Below are 17,247 nucleotides of genomic sequence, written 5' to 3' on the forward strand. Positions count from 1 at the left end.
CAGAGGATCATGTCCAACGTATTGAAGGGTATCAATGGAGTAGTCGTCTTCCAAGATGATGTGTTGATACATGGAAGTACCTGTGATGTTCATGACGAGATTTTGGGAAAGGTGTTGCAAGTGTTGTGTAATGCAGGTGTTGTTTTAAAGAAAGAAAAGTGTGTGTTCAGAGCACGAAAGGTGGAATATCTTGGTCATGTGTTGTCTGAGAATGGTGTGGAACCTAGGCCTGGGTTAGTTAGAGCTATTGTCGACAGTCCGGCACCAAAGGATAAAAGTGGATTAAAGTCTTTCATTGGATTATGTGAGTTTTACGCCCGATTTATACCAGATTATGCCTCTAAAGTACAGCCTTTGACCAATATGCTTAAAAGAGATGTTCCCTTTATTTGGGATGTTCGCTGTAAGGGTGTGTTTACCTGGATCAAGCAACAATTAGCAAGTTCTAAGGTTTTAAAGCCCTTTAATCCCAATGCTGTGGGTACTATAACTGTAGATGCTAGTGGTTTGGGGTTAGGAGCTGTTCTCACTCAGGAGGTAGGTGGTGTAGAGCATACCCTGGGTTATGCCTCTAGGGTTCTCCGTGGTTCTGAGTCTAATTTTGCTGTCATTGAAAAGGAACTTTTGGCTTGCTGGTGGGCGATAAGAAAGTTCAGTCCTTACATCTGGGGTAAACATTTCCGTTTAAGGACAGATCACAGTCCCCTGGTTTCTATTCTTTCTGGGGTTAGGGTCAAGGATCATTCTCCAAGAATTGCTAGACTTTCTACCAAACTGCTCCAGTATGACTTTGAGGTGACCTATATACCTGGTAGCAGGAATACGAGAGCTGACTATTTGTCAAGAAATCCCTTTGATGTTGATTGTGAAAATGATGTGGAGGATGATTATGATGAGGAGGATTGTTTTGTTGCTTCGATTGGTTTAGATGATATGTCCTCTATTAGTGAAGCGGAATGGAGGGAGCATTTGTCTAGTGATGTTCTTCTTAATGAGGTAATGAGATGTGTTAAGGAGGGTTGGCCGAGAGAGAAGAATGTGCATATTTCTTTGCAAACTTTTGTGAAGGTTTCAGATGAACTTTCCATTGAAGGTGGTTTACTTATGCGTGGTGATAGGCTTATCCCTCCTTGTGACCTCAGAATCAGAATTGTAAAAGGTGCACATGAAGGTCATCTTGGCAAGACTTTAACTAAGAGAAGGGTTAGAGAACATTATTGGTGGCCTAAGATGGACCAGGAAATTGATACTGTTGTGAAAGAATGTGTTATTTGTTCAAGTGCTGAAAAGTGTCTAATGGTACGTTCTCCTCCAGTACAACCGATTGCGTTTCCTGACAGACCATGGGAAAAGATAGGTATCGATTTAGTTGGTCCTTTCTACTTGCTTCCTTCCTCTTCTAGATTCGCCATAGTTGCCGTTGATTAATATTCTAAATGGCCTAAGGTTCGTTTTGTTGGTGAACCTAATTCCAAAAATGTGATTGATTTTTTAAAAGACCTCTTTTTACGGGAGGGTTTCCCTTCCACTATTGTGAGTGATAACGGGGTCCAGTTTGTTAGCCAGGAGTTTGACTTTTTCCTTTGCCAGAGTGGAATTAAGCATTTGAGGAGTTCCCTTTATCACCCTCAAACAAACGGTTTAGTCGAGCGCATGAACAGGTTTCTAGGTTATTGTGTCCAATGGGCAATTGCCCAATGTTGCCATGTACCCAATGCTGTTAGATCTATGTGGTGGTTCTATTGTACCACACCCCATTCATCTACCAAAGTATCTCCCTTTGAGTTGTTACGTGGAAGAAAACCTTGTTCCAAGGTTTGTCCTGGGTGGATGTCACGTTGGGTGAAGTTAAACTCTCTCAGTGATGTGGGTAATGTTGCTAAGGCTAACGTTGAGTGTGCTCAGTCCAAACAGAAACACGATTTTGATTCCAGGAAGAAAGTAGTTTCTCAAATGTATGTTGTTGGTGACAGAATTTGTGTGAAGTTGCCTGTGCATACCACCAAAGGTAGTCCTAAGTTCTCCGAAACTTTTGTCATCGACAAAGTCTGTGGTAATGCTGTGAGAGTGAATATGAAGAACTGGTGGAATACTGCCAGAGTCGTCAGAGCTAATGATTGTACCCTGAATGAAGGTTTGGCTTCTCATCCTTCTTCTGATGGCAGTTCTGCTGTACCTTCTCGTTTTGTAGGTGCTAACAATTTGTCATCTCCAAGTTCTCCTACCCTTCAAGTACCTCGTAGGAGTGGTCGTTCTCGTTCTGTTCCTGTTAGGTATCGCTGATATTTTCCAGTCATGCAGTACTTATTTCTTTCTTAGAATATGCTATGTCTCTTTTACACTCTGTGTTTCCTTTACCTTTTTACATGCAATTTCTTTCTCTTTTATTTTATTTTTTTTTGTTTTTGTTTTTTTATTATTGGAGAAGAGAGGATGATGTAATGTTTCTCTCTAGTCTTTTTGGAATGTTCCTCGCATGTCCTATTTAGAACGCTTTATTAGAATGTTTTAAGAATTAAGGGCCATATGTATCAAGCTAATTAGCATTCGCAAAGGCCGAAATTCTGTGAATTTCGGCCTTTGCGAATGCTAATTAGATAAATGGTATGTATCAAACATGTTTGATGCAAAATAAGGAATTGCAAAATTTGCTATTCCTTATTTTGCGATTGCACTTAAGGAATCGCAAATTTTGCGATTCCTTAAATGCAATGTATCAAACAAAAATTATTCAAAAATTGCCATTAAGGATTCGCAAATTACCACCAACTTCTAGTTGGTGGTAAGTTGCGAATTCTTTTCAAAAAGCTTTTTTACAAAAAAACACAGGTGCCATATGACGCCCATACATGCCCTTAGGGCATGTATGTGCGCCATATGCCCCCAAATGTCTTTTTCAGGGGTGCAGCAGGGTGTTCTTGAGACACCCCTGCACCCTTGAAAAAATTCCTAATTTGCGATTAGCAAATTGCTAATCGCAAATTGCACTTTCATTCCTATGGGCCTCCTGGCCCATGGAAATGAATGGGTAATTTGCGATTAGCAATTTGCTAATCGCAAATTAGGAATGCTAAGGAATCGCTATTGAAAAGCGATTTTGTACATACATACCATTTTGCATTTCCTAAATAGCGATTCCTTAAAATTCGCTATTTAGGAAATGCTAAATAGTTTGATGATACATATGGCCTTTAATGTTACCGGTCTGGTGGTGCATCGTTTACTGAGCTGCTGCGCAGCACCTGTCATGGAATAAACCTACTTTCTAACTACAGTGACTATGACTGTATTACTACAAAAAACCTAGCAAACATATGCATTTTTTAAAAGTAGACACCCAGGGAAATCCAGGATGGGGTGATTTAATTGTCTCCCACCAGGTTCTGTTACTGAGAATCCCTTGCAAACCTAAACAATTGACAAAAAAACACATTTTACCCACATTTCTGATGTGGAAAGTTCTTGAATCTGCGTGGATCCACAAACTTCTACCCACCCCATGTTCCCCAAAGTCTTCTAAGAAAAATGGTACCTCACTTGTGTGGGTCGGCCTGGTGCCTGCAACAGGAAATGGCGCAAAACGCAACGTGGTCACACCTCAATTTCGCAGTGAAAAATGACCCTTTTTTGGCAAAGTGCCTAGCTGTAGTTTTTTAACCCTAGCTCTGCCGGCACCTAGGGAAACCTGTCAAACCTATACATTTCTGAAAACTATACACCCAGGGAAATCCAGGATTGGGTGACTTTACTGCCTCCCACCAGGTTTTGTTACCCAGAAACAAAACACATTTTCTCCACATTTCTTTGGTGGAAAGTTCTGGAATCTGCGTGCATCCACAAATTTCCATCCACACCGCGTTCCCCAAAGTCTTCCAAGAAAAATGGTACCCCACTTGTGTAGGGAAACCTAGCCAACCTATACATGTTTAAAAACTAGACACTCAGGGGAATCCAGGACGGGGTGACTTGACTGCCTTCCACAAGGTTCTGTTACCCAGAAACTCTTGCAAACCTAAGAAATTGTAAAAAAGGGACACCTGGGGAACGCTGGGTGGTAGGAAATTTGTGTGAGCCCGGTGATGCCACACTTTCCCACACAAAAATGTGTGAAAAAACTGATTTGTTCAGCTAAAATTGAGGTTTGCAAGGGATTCGGGGTAAGGGGATGTTGGGGGATCCACGCAAGCTATACCTCCTTGGAAGCCCCCAGGTGGCTACTTTTCAGAAATGTGTGGGTTTGGTAGGTTTCCCTAGATGGCCATCGAGCAAAACTCATGGGACCCCCCTTGCAAAACCAGGTTGTTCTGTGTTAGGTAATTTTGATGTTGCCTCAATAGGTTTTTGGCCCTTGCCTTTTCTCAGGCACTAGGCCTATCCACACAAGTGAGGTACCATTTTTTTCGGAAGGCTTAGGGAAACAAGGGGTGGGTGGAACTTTCCAACACAGAAATGTGAGGAAAATTTGTTTTTTGGGACACATTTTTAGGTTTGCAAGGGATTCTGGGTAACAGAACCTGGTAACAGAACCTGGTGAGAGCCAGTCAAGTCACCCCATTCTGGATTTCCCTGTGTGTCTAGTTTTCAAAAATGTACAGGTTTGCTAGGTTTCCCTCTGTGCCGGCTGCGCTAGGGCCCAAAATCCACAGGTAGGCATATTGCTAAAGTCGGCTTTCTGACACCCTGGGGGAGGATTTCGGGGGTGGGGTTGCACCTATATGCCCCAAAGAGGGGCAGAAACACTGTGGCTATTTTCCTTGGGGGGTGGGGGCATTGGTATGCCCATTCTGGGAAGCCCCCATCCCCACACATAGAAAAGCAAGCATAATTGTTGCCATCAAGTTGGCTTTTTGCCCCTCTGGCAGGGCAGATTGGGGGGTAATGCCCACATCTGCCCCCAGGGGGTTCAGGAAGTCCACTACACGCCAGGGAGTTTTTTGGGCAAATTTTAATTAGGCCAATGCCCCCACCCTAATAAAAATTTGCCCAAAAAATCCCTGGTGTCTAGGGGGATGTTTGCCCCCCTGGGGGCAGATTGGAGGCTACTGCCCCATCTGCTCCCTAGGAGGGGCAGTAAGGCTGTAATTGTTGCAGGGATGGGGTGGGAGCATGGGCATGCCCTTGTTGGGCAGCCCCACCCTATTTCAAATTTGCCCCCAAAAAAATCCCTGGCATCTAGTGGGCTTTTTGCCCCCCTTGGCAGGGCAGATTGGGGGCTCATGCCCCCATATGCCCCCCAAGGGGGGCAGAAAGTCCACTAGACGCCAGGGAGTTTTTTGGCAAATTTTAATTAGGGTGGGGGCTGCCCAAAACTGGCATTATAATGCCCCCTCCCTAATTAAAATTTGCCCAAAAAATCCCTGGCCTCTACTGGGCTTTTTGCCACCCCGGGGGGCAGAAAGGCTGTAATTTCTGTGGTGGTGGGGTGGGGGCGTTGGCGTGCCCATTTTGGGCATCCCCCACCCAAAAATAAATTGCACAAAACAAAATCCCTGGGGTCAAGTGGGCTTTCTGCGCCCCCCGGGGGGGCAGAAAGGCTGTAATAGTGATCCAATAGTGATCCATTCTCTCCCCTGCTCTATTCATCCTCTTCATGGTACCCCTCACCCTCATTCTGAAACAAGCAGGAATCAATTACCACCTCTATGCCGACGACACTCAGCTCTACTATAAGATTAAATCCCACTCTGATGTCCTGCACCTCAATGACATCTTGATCAAGATCCAATCTTGGTTCCACCACAATCATCGCAAACTCAACCCTAAAAACTGAAATAATTCTCTTCTCCCCTAAAAAAATCCCACTCCCCATACAAGACTAAATATCTGACCTTAATGCTCTCAACTGCTCTCTCACCACTTCCAATTCAGTTAAATCTCTAGGCATCACCATTGACAATAGCCTTGCCCTTACCTCCCACATAAAAACCACAGCCAAAGGAGCACTCTTCACTCTCTGTCATCCCAAGAAAATTAAACCTTCATCCCGGCTGATGACTTCAAAACTGTTGTCCAATCGCTGGTCCTGTCGAGAATAGACTATGCTAATGCAATCCTCACTGGAAAATCCAAAGTCCATGCTCAACCTAGCTGCTAGACATATCTCTGACTATAAACGCTTCAACCGCATCTCCCCCTCCCTTAAAACCCTCAAAGAGCTACCCATCGAAGCAGATCCACCTATAAGATTGCATGTATCACGCTCAAAGCCATTCACCAAAACTCCTCACGTGACCTCTCTGACAAACCCGACAAAGCGGGCTGCGCTCAACATACAAGGAGCACCAACGCACTCATTCTTATCCCCCCTCTGTTAAAAAAGAAATGCACACAAGCTCGCTCCTTCTCTGGAAACGCTCCTTCCATCTGTCCCTGCCAAAAGACCTACGCTGTAACCCTTTCTACATCAACTTAAAATAAGACCTCAAATTGTACCTCTTCAACAAATATTGGGGTCAATAATACCTTCCTTTGACACCGTCTCCCACTCTGCACCCCATCAGCGTCTCACCTTTTGCCCTCCAATTGTCTCTCCCTATTCTCCCGCCTAACTCCCCTCCTTGTTGACTTCTTCCCCTCCCCTAAGCCCTCCTTCCTGCCTCTAACTTTAATTATGTCATCTAGCCTCCCGCACGGCCTCCCACTGATCTCCCATTCCCCTATTCCCCTAACTCCCACTCTCCTTATCCCCCTCCTTTATCTTCTCCTGTTCACCTAAGTACTCTCTACACACTTGAAGTTATTAGTGGACTTTTGTAAATAGGATTGGTATTTATCAGCTTTTCTTATATTGGTTCTTATTGCAATGTCTTTGACCGAATGTATCAATTACTCTTCCCCCCACACTCCTGGATAGCGCCCTGATACCCCTGGGTCTAGCCAGCACTATATAAAAACTTTAAAATCAATAAATAAATAATATGACATAAATCGTTAATTAATATTTGGCGACTCTGCCATTCAGACCTCTGGGAGGACAGTTTTTATTAAGTTCCACACCACTCATAATCCTGTATTGATTATCTTTTTCTGAGCAAATCCTTAGCTCAACATGCTCTTCAGGCTGGAATAACATCAATTGTTTTTTTTTGGTTTTTTTAAAGTTCTTTATTTAGTTTTAGCAACCAAAAGTATACAACATACAAAGAAATACGGGTATATCACATTCTCGACCCCTCCCCGCCCCACAGAATAACCCACCCACCCCACCCTGGCTGGACCATGAAGAAAGAAAAAAAACAAGAGAAAAAAAGAGAAATACGAGTTAAGAAATGCATTCAACCTTTGGCATAAAAAAAGGGACAAAACAAAAGAAAAAACGGCTAAGAAAGGGACTAAAGGAAGAAAAGGGCACATTATATGAGAAGGCACAATATAGAGGTGGAGACAAACAATAGCTAGCCCTTATTTAAGAGTCAAGTTGATAGATAACTAATACACATATACCTATACATATACATATACTTAATTTCCAAAATCCCGCCAGCTTAGCTATTGTCCAGTCATCTTGTCAAAGAAGCCCAAATGTCCATCTCCTTGGCTCTTTATCTCTGCCCCCTTCTGGTCTGTATTGCGGTTTCTAACCTCAAAACAGCCAGGAATCTCCCCAGCCATTATTGTCCCATTGGGGGTACAGGATCAAGCCAGTGAGTGGCCAAACAAAGTCGGAAGATTGTCATAGGGACAAAGACAAAGGTTTGAATCCGAGCTGGTAGTTGAGAGCTGCTTACCCTCAATACTATTAACTCGGATGCCACCTCCACTCTCTGTCCCAGATGGGATTCAAGGATGGTGCCGACTTCTCTTTTGATCAAGCCCACCTCCGGGCAGGAGGCAAACATATGCACGATATCTGCTGCTGGATTGCTACTGTGTGGACATGTTGTTCCAGAACCTCCTCCCCATTTAGAAATCTTTTCTGGTGTTATATAAAGAATTAACCAGGTCTTAAAGCATTGCAGTTGGAGATTCATAGCAATGCAAGAGGTTTTGGCCCTGTAAAGGAATATTCTGCCTCCACTAATGCAACCTGTAACCGCTCTTGCCAACATCCCAGATGTTTGGGTAAGTCATCACTCATTGTTTCCATTAACTTTTTATAAATCCAACCAAGTGCACCGCACTCTTTGAGTAACATCTCTCTGGTCTTCCTCCCTAAGAAATCTCTTATCTGGAGATATTCAAGAAATGCCTATTATCAACCCCAAAGGTATCTTTAATCTTGTCAAAGGTAATCACCTCTGTTTCATCCATGATGTCCCCAACCATCCTAACTCCTTTGCCATTCCATATTTTCAGAAATCCATCATTAAAGATACTGGGTAGCGACTTGTTACCATACAAAGGGGTATAAGAATGAATTAGGCATATACCGAACCTTTTTCAACACATACCCAGTTTTCAAGGCACACATTAACATCTTGAACTACATTATTTTGTAGTACTTAAAATCAGTATAATATAGTAGACAGCCCTTAGCTCCTGACCCCAACAATAAATCATAGATTGAAGTGGGACCCGCCTCCTCCCCTTGATTAGGTTACATCCCAATTAAATTTCTTAATATAAATAATAAATGCCGCCCAGTGGTATAGTTGAAGATTAGAAACTGCCCATCCTCCTCTGTCCCTGGGTAGCATAAAAAATGTAAGGGCTCTGAGGGGGCGACAAATGGCCCAAAGAAATTTAGTGAATAGTTGGTTCATTGTTTTAAACCATGTGTTATTGCCCTAAAAAAATATTTTTTGGGGGTAAAAACAACATTTTGATAACAGTGCACCTCCCCACAAGACTTAATTTAAGATTATCTATACAATGACAATCCGTTTTCAATTTTGGGAGTAATGGATCCAGGTTAGTTTCCACAATCTTAGACACTTCTGCCACTATCTCACCCCCCAAATAGCTTGCCTTCCATACTACCCGAGGGTCATTAACCTGGAGTCCCTTACCAACTATAACGAGAGTTTTATTTGAATTGAGTCAATAACCCAAAATATGTCCAAAGATCTCTGCTTCCTTTTCAATTTCAGCTAGTGCTCCATGTGGATTAGGGGGGGTCACGATGACAAGATCATCGGCATACGCCAAAATCTAAGTGCTCGCACCCTCGCAATTTACTGCTATGATCTGGTTGTTGTCCATAATTTTCCTGACCAGAGGGTCTATGTACAAAGCGAATAGCAGGAGGGAGCATGGGCACCCCTGGCGCGTCACCCTGATCATCGAAACAGGGCCTGACAGTTCCCCCATAATAGCAAATCTGGTTGTTGTACATTATTGAGATAGCCTTAATGAACCGGCACAAACCCTCTACTCTCAATAGTTGTCCATAAAAAAGACCAGGAGACCCTATCAAAAGCTTTTTCCGCGTCTAGCAGGATTAGCCCGATAGGGTTTCCCGTAATCTCAGCCGCATCAAAGAGAGCAATCACCCTCTGAATATGATCGATTGTGCTCCTACCTGGAACAAACCCATGTTGAACAGGAGAGACTAGTTTTCAAATCACTACTGCAAACCGTTTTGGCAAAATCTTGGCATAGATCTTGACATCACTATTTATTAACCCTGGGCGAAGCACTACGCTACGCTCGCGGAGTTTGCGAAGTTTTCGCAACTTCGCACTACGCGAGCTGCACGTAGCACAGTGCGAACATGCGTAGTGTAGCGTAGCGTAGTGCAGCGGTCATTTTTTGCTTGTTCGCAATCCTGAACGTCATGTTCGTGACCATAAGTAAGCAAAATGACATCCCGGCGAGATTCTCAATGCAAGGAGGTCTGATTTCTCATTGTGAGTGGTTGCGCATGCTCGCGACCGCTCTCAATGAGAAACTACCTGTTCGCATTGAGAAAGCTGCCGCTCGAGTAATAATCTACTCGAGCAGCAGAAAACTACAGCTCGCACTGTGCAAGATGCCGTTTTCAATGCTTGCACTGTGCCGGATGCTTGTCCGCACCGTGCAATCATTGAAAACGCATCTTGCACAGTGCGAACATGCTACTACGGAGCTCGCGTAGTGCTACGTGAAGTTCGCGTAGTGCGAAGTGCACTTTGCGTCGCTTCGCGTAGTGCTACTACGCGAACTACGCCCAGGGTTACTATTTATTAGCGTGATAGGCCTATAAGATCCCAATTCTATAACCGGTTTCTGAGCCTTCATTTAAAAACCTTATTGACGCTAAACTTAAATTTAACAGGTTATCTACGGATGCTGCTTTCTCTTATTTATTGAAAAGTAGTACTCACTACTATAGGGTCAAATAAAAATGAGGACATTGCTGGCTAAATATTTATAAGTAAGGAGAGACAGAACTAGAATAGAATCTTTACAGGGTCCCGTGGTGATTCCTGTTTTTAAAGACAATGATATATTACATGAATTCGTTTCTTTTCATAAAGATTTATATTCTCCAGAAATGCAACCAGAGCAATCAGATGTATGCACTTATTTTCAGTCTATTGCTTCTCCACTCTCCCATCATTTTCATTTTGACTCATTGGGAACCGATATTTCCTTAGCGGATATCGCTCATGCAGTTTTGGTGTTACAGCAAGGGAAGGCTCCTGGGCTTAATGGCTTTACTGTTGAATTGTATGACCATTTTGCAAATCTCCTCCTACCCAATCTTTTACTTTTATTTAATTATTTTATTATTAAAGGTACAGCTCAAGGCACTTTCCAAGAAGCCATAATTTGCTTAATTCCAAAAGATAATAAGCATCATTCCCTACGCAAGAACTACTGTCCCATCTCCTTATTCAATACCAACTAAACAATCTTTGCCAAGATTTTGGCATTAAGCATCGACCCTGTCCTGCCTGATCTGATAGAACCTGAACAATCCGGCTTTGTTAAGGGATGATAAGCCTCTGACAACTCTTGAGTCTTTTTCAATGTCCTCAGCAAGGCCTCTTTTTTAGATCACCCTATTGCTGCTATTGCTTTGGACGCTGAGAAAGCTTTTGCCAGGATTGAATAGGATTTTATGTTTCACACATTCAGATGGGTTGGTTTTCCACCTAAGTTGATTGCTTTAATCTCCCTATTATATTGAGGTACTAAAACCTCCATTTTTTATGGCAAAACCTCAGATTACTTTCCTTCGCTTAGAGGGGTGCGGCAAGGGTGTCCTCTATCACTTCTATTGTTTGTCATTGTGTTGGGACCCTTTCTAACTAAAATAAGACAGAATGCTCGTATTTCTGGTTTCCAATTTGCTCCTCATCAGATCAAATGTCCGTTTATGCTGATGACATTCTCGTATATTGCCCTAACCCTGTAACTTCTCTCGCCCCTTTTTTTCAACAGGTTGCTACATTTTCTCAGCTATCAGGACAGCGACTTAATATCAAATATATTTGAACCTTTAAGTGTTTTATGTCAACAGCATCTTTTTGTTCACACTCGCTTTTCATGACAAACCTCTAAAATAAAATATCTGGGATACTCCGACAATTCTTTAGACATTAAAATGAAATTTGGATCATGTTACCAAAACATAAATGAAGCTATAACACAGTGGCATCCACTTTTTCTCTCTTGGTTGGGTTGAATGGATTCGATTAAAATGATGCTCACCCCCCTGATATTATATATTATTTCCATGATTCTGGTTCACATTCCTGGGTATTATTTGAAGAATGTTGGTTCTCTCTTAACGAAGTTCTTTGAAACCGCAAACCCCCTCGCATAGCTTTGCTCTCTTTAAAAAAGGCTAATAAACCTAACGGAGGTCTTAGGTTTCCCGATTTTAAAACCTATCACTGTACTTTTTCCTTAAACCAGGCTGCCCGTTGTCTCTCTTCAGAGCTCCCTGTATATTCTCAATTGTGGATAAAAGTAGATAAATTCCTTATTTTCCCCTTTGATTTTCAAGAAATTCTTGATTTTACTACTACTATCCCATTATTGGAAAAAATGACGTTTTAAGGGCTTGCATTGGATTTCTCAACTTCTAATTGATGATCAACCACTATCATTTACTGATCTTTGAACAAAATGTTCTTTACCAGATACCTTTAGATCTTTTATGTCCTTCCCTTAACCAATATCATTTTGCATTACCAAGCAATTCCACCCCCCCAAAATGCACTACTCTTTCTTCATTTTTAGATACTTCCCCTTCTGCATCCGCTATACACAAATCTTTACAATTGCCTCCGAACAGACTCGAATCAAAGACTGAATTGGCCTGAGAAAAAGGCTTATTACAATGTTGGCCAACTGGTACATGGGATAAGTTATGGTTTAAGCTTCACAAAACCTCACAAGCTGCTAACACCATGCAAAGCCTCCATTTCTTTTATCATTGGGTGTTTTTTTCTCTAGTGACTTCAGCATCTTTCTCATCACCTATGTCTTCTACATGTTGGTCCTGTTGCTGCTCTACTGCCGATTTAAAACATATGCTATTTAAGTGCCCCTTTTATTCACCATTCGGGGAGTTGGTTTGGACCCAAATCAGTAAGAATTTCAGAACTAATGTCCCCTTTTCTTTAATCATTATTTTCTTAGGCACTCTGTCACCCCAATGACCTCAGTAACCATCGAGTTTTAAGTTGCTAGCTTTATTGTTAGCTGTTGCTTTTCCTTCAATAACCTCAAATTGGAAACAAGAAGATAAAGTTACTTTTAGATCCTGGTGGAAGGCTGTTTCTCTTCATCATAGATTAGACACCAATTATGTTTCTCCTATATATTTAGTTATTAAAAGGTATCTCTGATGGCTACCCTTAACTACATATTTATCTTTATCTGCATCCTCTGCTGGTAAATTCATTACTGTATCAGATGATATACGGAAGCCACCTTAATTTCACCCTTTGTCTCTTCTTTAGAATATTAGAAGATAGTATACCTTTATATTTATACAATTTTTTTTGTTTTTATTATTATTATGCATACAGTGTTAAATCATTTATTATTTTTAACTTTTACTCTTAATATTATAAAGTAACCATATATTGTTCCCTTCCCCTGCCCCTTCCTTTTATTGTTTATATGCTGTATATTTTTCTGTGCACACAGCTTGATAGGTATAACCTTCATATAGTCTTGTTTTCCCTATAATATTTATGGTAAATAGGACTTGTTGTTTTCATTACATTGCTGTTCTTTTTCTTGTTGTTCTTAATAAGCTCAAACTGACAAAAAAAACAAAAATGTAGTTTCCGCAATTTTAGGAGTACTTGACATCTATAAAAATATATGGCCTTGTGACTCTGAGTAATAATTGTAAAGTATACAAATTCTATTCTCCTAGGAAACAGAATGCCAGCTGGTGCATAGCTTCTATTCAATTCTTAAAATCTGTAAGAAAAATCTTTTAAATGGAGTCTAGAGAGTCATACAGGACCGATACTGGTGTTAATATGTGAAGCCTGAGCGAGAAAGTCAACCTTGCTGTACAGTGTATGCTGACCTCTGGTTCATCCCAATCTGCTAATTTAGAAGTCAGGTATACTTTTGACTTAGGTGAAAGTAAGCGGCTTAAGAGCATTAAGGTCTTTAACAGAAGTAGGTGCAGCTCAGGCTCCCAGCAGTGTGTGTCAAGCTGCTTAGGTTACAGCAAGGTGAAGTCTTCATAAAAACCAATTGCGGCTTCACAACAAAGACCAATCACATCAGTGAAAGTTTAGTTCCATTTAAGAGAGCAGAATTGGAATCAATTATAACACAAGCTGCATTACGAAGAACAGAAGAGCCTTTCAGATGTATTTGCCTCATTGATGCCTGACCGTGAGGCGGCTGTAGATGCTTCGTAGAGGCTCAGGCTTAGCCTGTTACTGACTCTGCAACAGGTACCTCTCAGAGCTGCACGGCTAACGTCTTCCACGGTCAGCTCCACATTCACAGGCAGTGGCCTGCCTCATGGCTAGCTCTCTGAAGCCCTTCCTTCAGTATCTCTGGTTTGACGTATGGATGATAGAAACAGAGCTTTGTGCTGTCCTAAGGATTTGCCACAGTTATTGGTCTATCATGTCACTGAATCAACTTCAGCCCTAGCAGCCTTTGAAAGACACAGGGCTAAATTATGATTGATTCTGCTACTAACATACTGACTGTTTAATGTAACAGGGCAAGCTAGCAACTGATGTGGGGCAGATGTTAATAGCATGACATGAAATGATATGACAAAAGACACAGACCCAAAATAAGTTTTTGTGGCAGCCATAACAGCATTCCAGGGACACAGTTCTGAAATACCAGGGCAACCCTGGAGATATTTCAGAGGCACAACTCTGTTCTTGTAATTCTAAGCCAGTCCACTTACTTCTAGGGTCACTTCACAGAAATAGATCTGTCCTTTGGCGGCATTTTGTGTGATTGTATATTTGGTGATACGCTTTAAGCCCACTCCCAATACAGTCTCCTAGTAAGGTGTCCAGGAGAGGCTAACTGGGCTCAGTGATGCCCTCTGTTGAACCTGCACAATTCCTCCTCAAGGAATACACAACCTAGCAGAGGCAGGATTGGACAGTTAGGCAAGAAAATACATACTTTCTAAAAGTGGTATTTTCAAACACAGAATATTAAAACCAACTTTATTAAAAGATGCATTTTATCATTCTGAGTTGCCAATGGGTCAGCTCAGGTATGGTTCCCCAGTTCGGAAACTTGCTCCCCTGTAGGTTCCAGGGCATTCCCCTCAAGGTCTGCCTCCTCCTGGACCGTGGGAACAATGGGGGCTGGTTTCACGCGCCCCCTACCTCTTCTCTTTAAGGCAGGTCCCTGGGCCATACTTCCAGGCTCCAGGGTCTCTTGAACACCCTTAGCTGCCATAGACCGAGTGGTCAAACGTGCCTACTCAGGCAGACCCAACATCTCTAAATGCGCCTTCTTCTCCACCTTAACCCAAGGGGAGCTTTCCAAATCATTGCCTAACAAACAATCAACAGGCATGACTGGCCTCACAGCTACTTGAAGAGTACCAGAGACCCCCACCACTTAAAGGAAACTTGAGCCACCTTGCAACGGCTCACTGTGTTGTCAGCGGCAACAACTGGGAAGAATGCATTGGGGACCACCTGCTCTTCAGACACCAAGTGACACTTGACAGCTGTCACACTTGCCCCGGTGTCTCTCAGAGCCTCCACTCTATGGCCATTGATGGTCACACACTGCCTGTATTTCTTAGTGTTATCAGGCAGCTGAGTTCTAGGGACCATCTCAAAGCCTCCTAATGAGACAAGGGACATTTCTGCGGGACCCCACCCACCTTGGGCACCCATCTCCTCCCCACCCAGGTCTACACTGGGCATCTGATGGGATGGAGCACAGGTTGGAACTGTGCAGGGCAGAGACATCAGCTGCCCCACAGGAGGTGGAGCCAGCACAGGGGAGGGAAGATACAGCTCTGGAGTACTTTGTTGACATGATTCCTCCTCTCCTTGCACAGCGCAGGGCAGAGACATCAGATACACCACAGGAGGTGGAGCCAGCATTGTAGAGGGAAGGCCCAGGTGCAACTCCTCCTTCTCATCTAGATGCAGATCTCTCTATTCACCACCGGGCTGCCCCAGCCTGTCTCCTGGAATCCCCCAGCCCTGTCACTCACAAACCCAGACAAGGAATACAAAACCAGGCCTGAACATTTAGGCAAGAAAGTACCTACTTTCTAAAAGTGGTATTTTCAAACACAGAATATTAAAACCAACTTTACTAAAAGATGTATTTTATCATTCTGAGTTCAGGCAGACTAAATTCGAATTTCTACCATGTTCCCTGAGTCAGTTAGAATTATAAGAATGTAATAATCTAACTGCCTATTCTAGCCTATGGAGAACAGGTAGCCTTCAACAGTGAAAAACAAAAATGGCTGTAATTCACTATTAGGATATGCTACACACATCAGAGCATTTCCCACCTCATACTTACAATGCACCCTGCCCTTTGGTCTGTCATAGGGGTGACTCATATGAAGTAAAGGGAAGGTTTAGGGCCTGGCAAGTGGGTGCACTTGCCAAGTCGACATGGCAGTGCTAGACTGCACACAGGCCGTGCAATGGCAGGCCTGAGACACACTTTGCAAGCTGCCTCTGTGGGTGGCACACCCAGTGATGCAATCCCACCAGCAGCATTTGATTTACAAGCCCTGGGCACACATGGTGCGCTGTACTAGGGGCTGACAGGTAAATCAAATAACCCAATCATGGAATCTCCAATTAGTACATCAATTAAACATAGGGAGCACTTGCACTATGGCACTTAATAGCAGTGGCATAGTGCCCATAGCATATAACCAGCAAAAACATATCAAAGCAGAGCAGGCGAGGGGCGTGGCCAAGATGGCGACCTAGGAGGACGCTGGTTCCAGAGGCTCCCCTCTCTATGCTCCCCTCGCTGGCCTAATCCTGCCTAAAGCTTCCCCTTCTCAGCACGGGAACTAGCCGGGCAACGAGCACACACACGGCACCCTCTCCTCTGGTGTTTCTGGAGTTCGGGAGATGCTGCGACGACTGGGAGAAGCCCGCCACAGACACCGTGAATTGGTGCCCTAAAGGGGAGATCGCAGAGGCACTCCCGAATGGGATTTTAGGAGGCGACACTGTGCCTTGGGGACCCGGCAGGCTGGCTGGCGGTGAGTCAAGGCGTCAGAGGGCTGCTGAACAGAGGCTGCAGCGACCTCCATGGAATAGCGGGAGACCAACCGCGGCCCCCCGTAGACAGTGAGCAGGGGGAGGGCCGCGCCCCGTGAGGTGGTGGACAACTCAAGGTTGAGGCTGTAAGGCCTACATCGGAGGAGCTGAGGCCTGGGCGCCAACTCCCGCGGAACGCCAGAGGAACCCCATCTTCTGGGAGGCGGATGAGGATGTCAGAGGCCTGTCGGAGCAGTGAGGAAGTGGGGGCACGAGCATACACCAGGCGCCGAAATCCTTTATTTTTTTTATTGAAAATTCATTGGTACAAAACAAATACAGCTTAATAAGAAGATCCATTATCTCATAATAATTTTCAATAAGCATTAAAGCATCGTGGATAAAGCCAGACATTAAATAAATAAATAGATAGGTGTTTACACATAAGAATAAATATACATATAAGAGACTCAACACCGGTTCATTATAACTGCCCTTCCCTCCAGTTTTTAAAGGGGTCCCATATCTTTTTTCCAAAATCACGCTTTTTCTTACCCTTATAAAAATATAGAGTAGATTTGATGTTATGAATACCAAGAAGCCTGGTCAGCCACATTTGAAAGGTTGGGGCATTTGGATCCTTCCAAGCGGCTGAGACTAGGATACGTAA

The sequence above is a fragment of the Lissotriton helveticus genome, chromosome 2_1, assembly GCF_964261635.1.
Source record: "Lissotriton helveticus chromosome 2_1, aLisHel1.1, whole genome shotgun sequence".
In the NCBI taxonomy this organism is placed as follows: domain Eukaryota; kingdom Metazoa; phylum Chordata; class Amphibia; order Caudata; family Salamandridae; genus Lissotriton; species Lissotriton helveticus.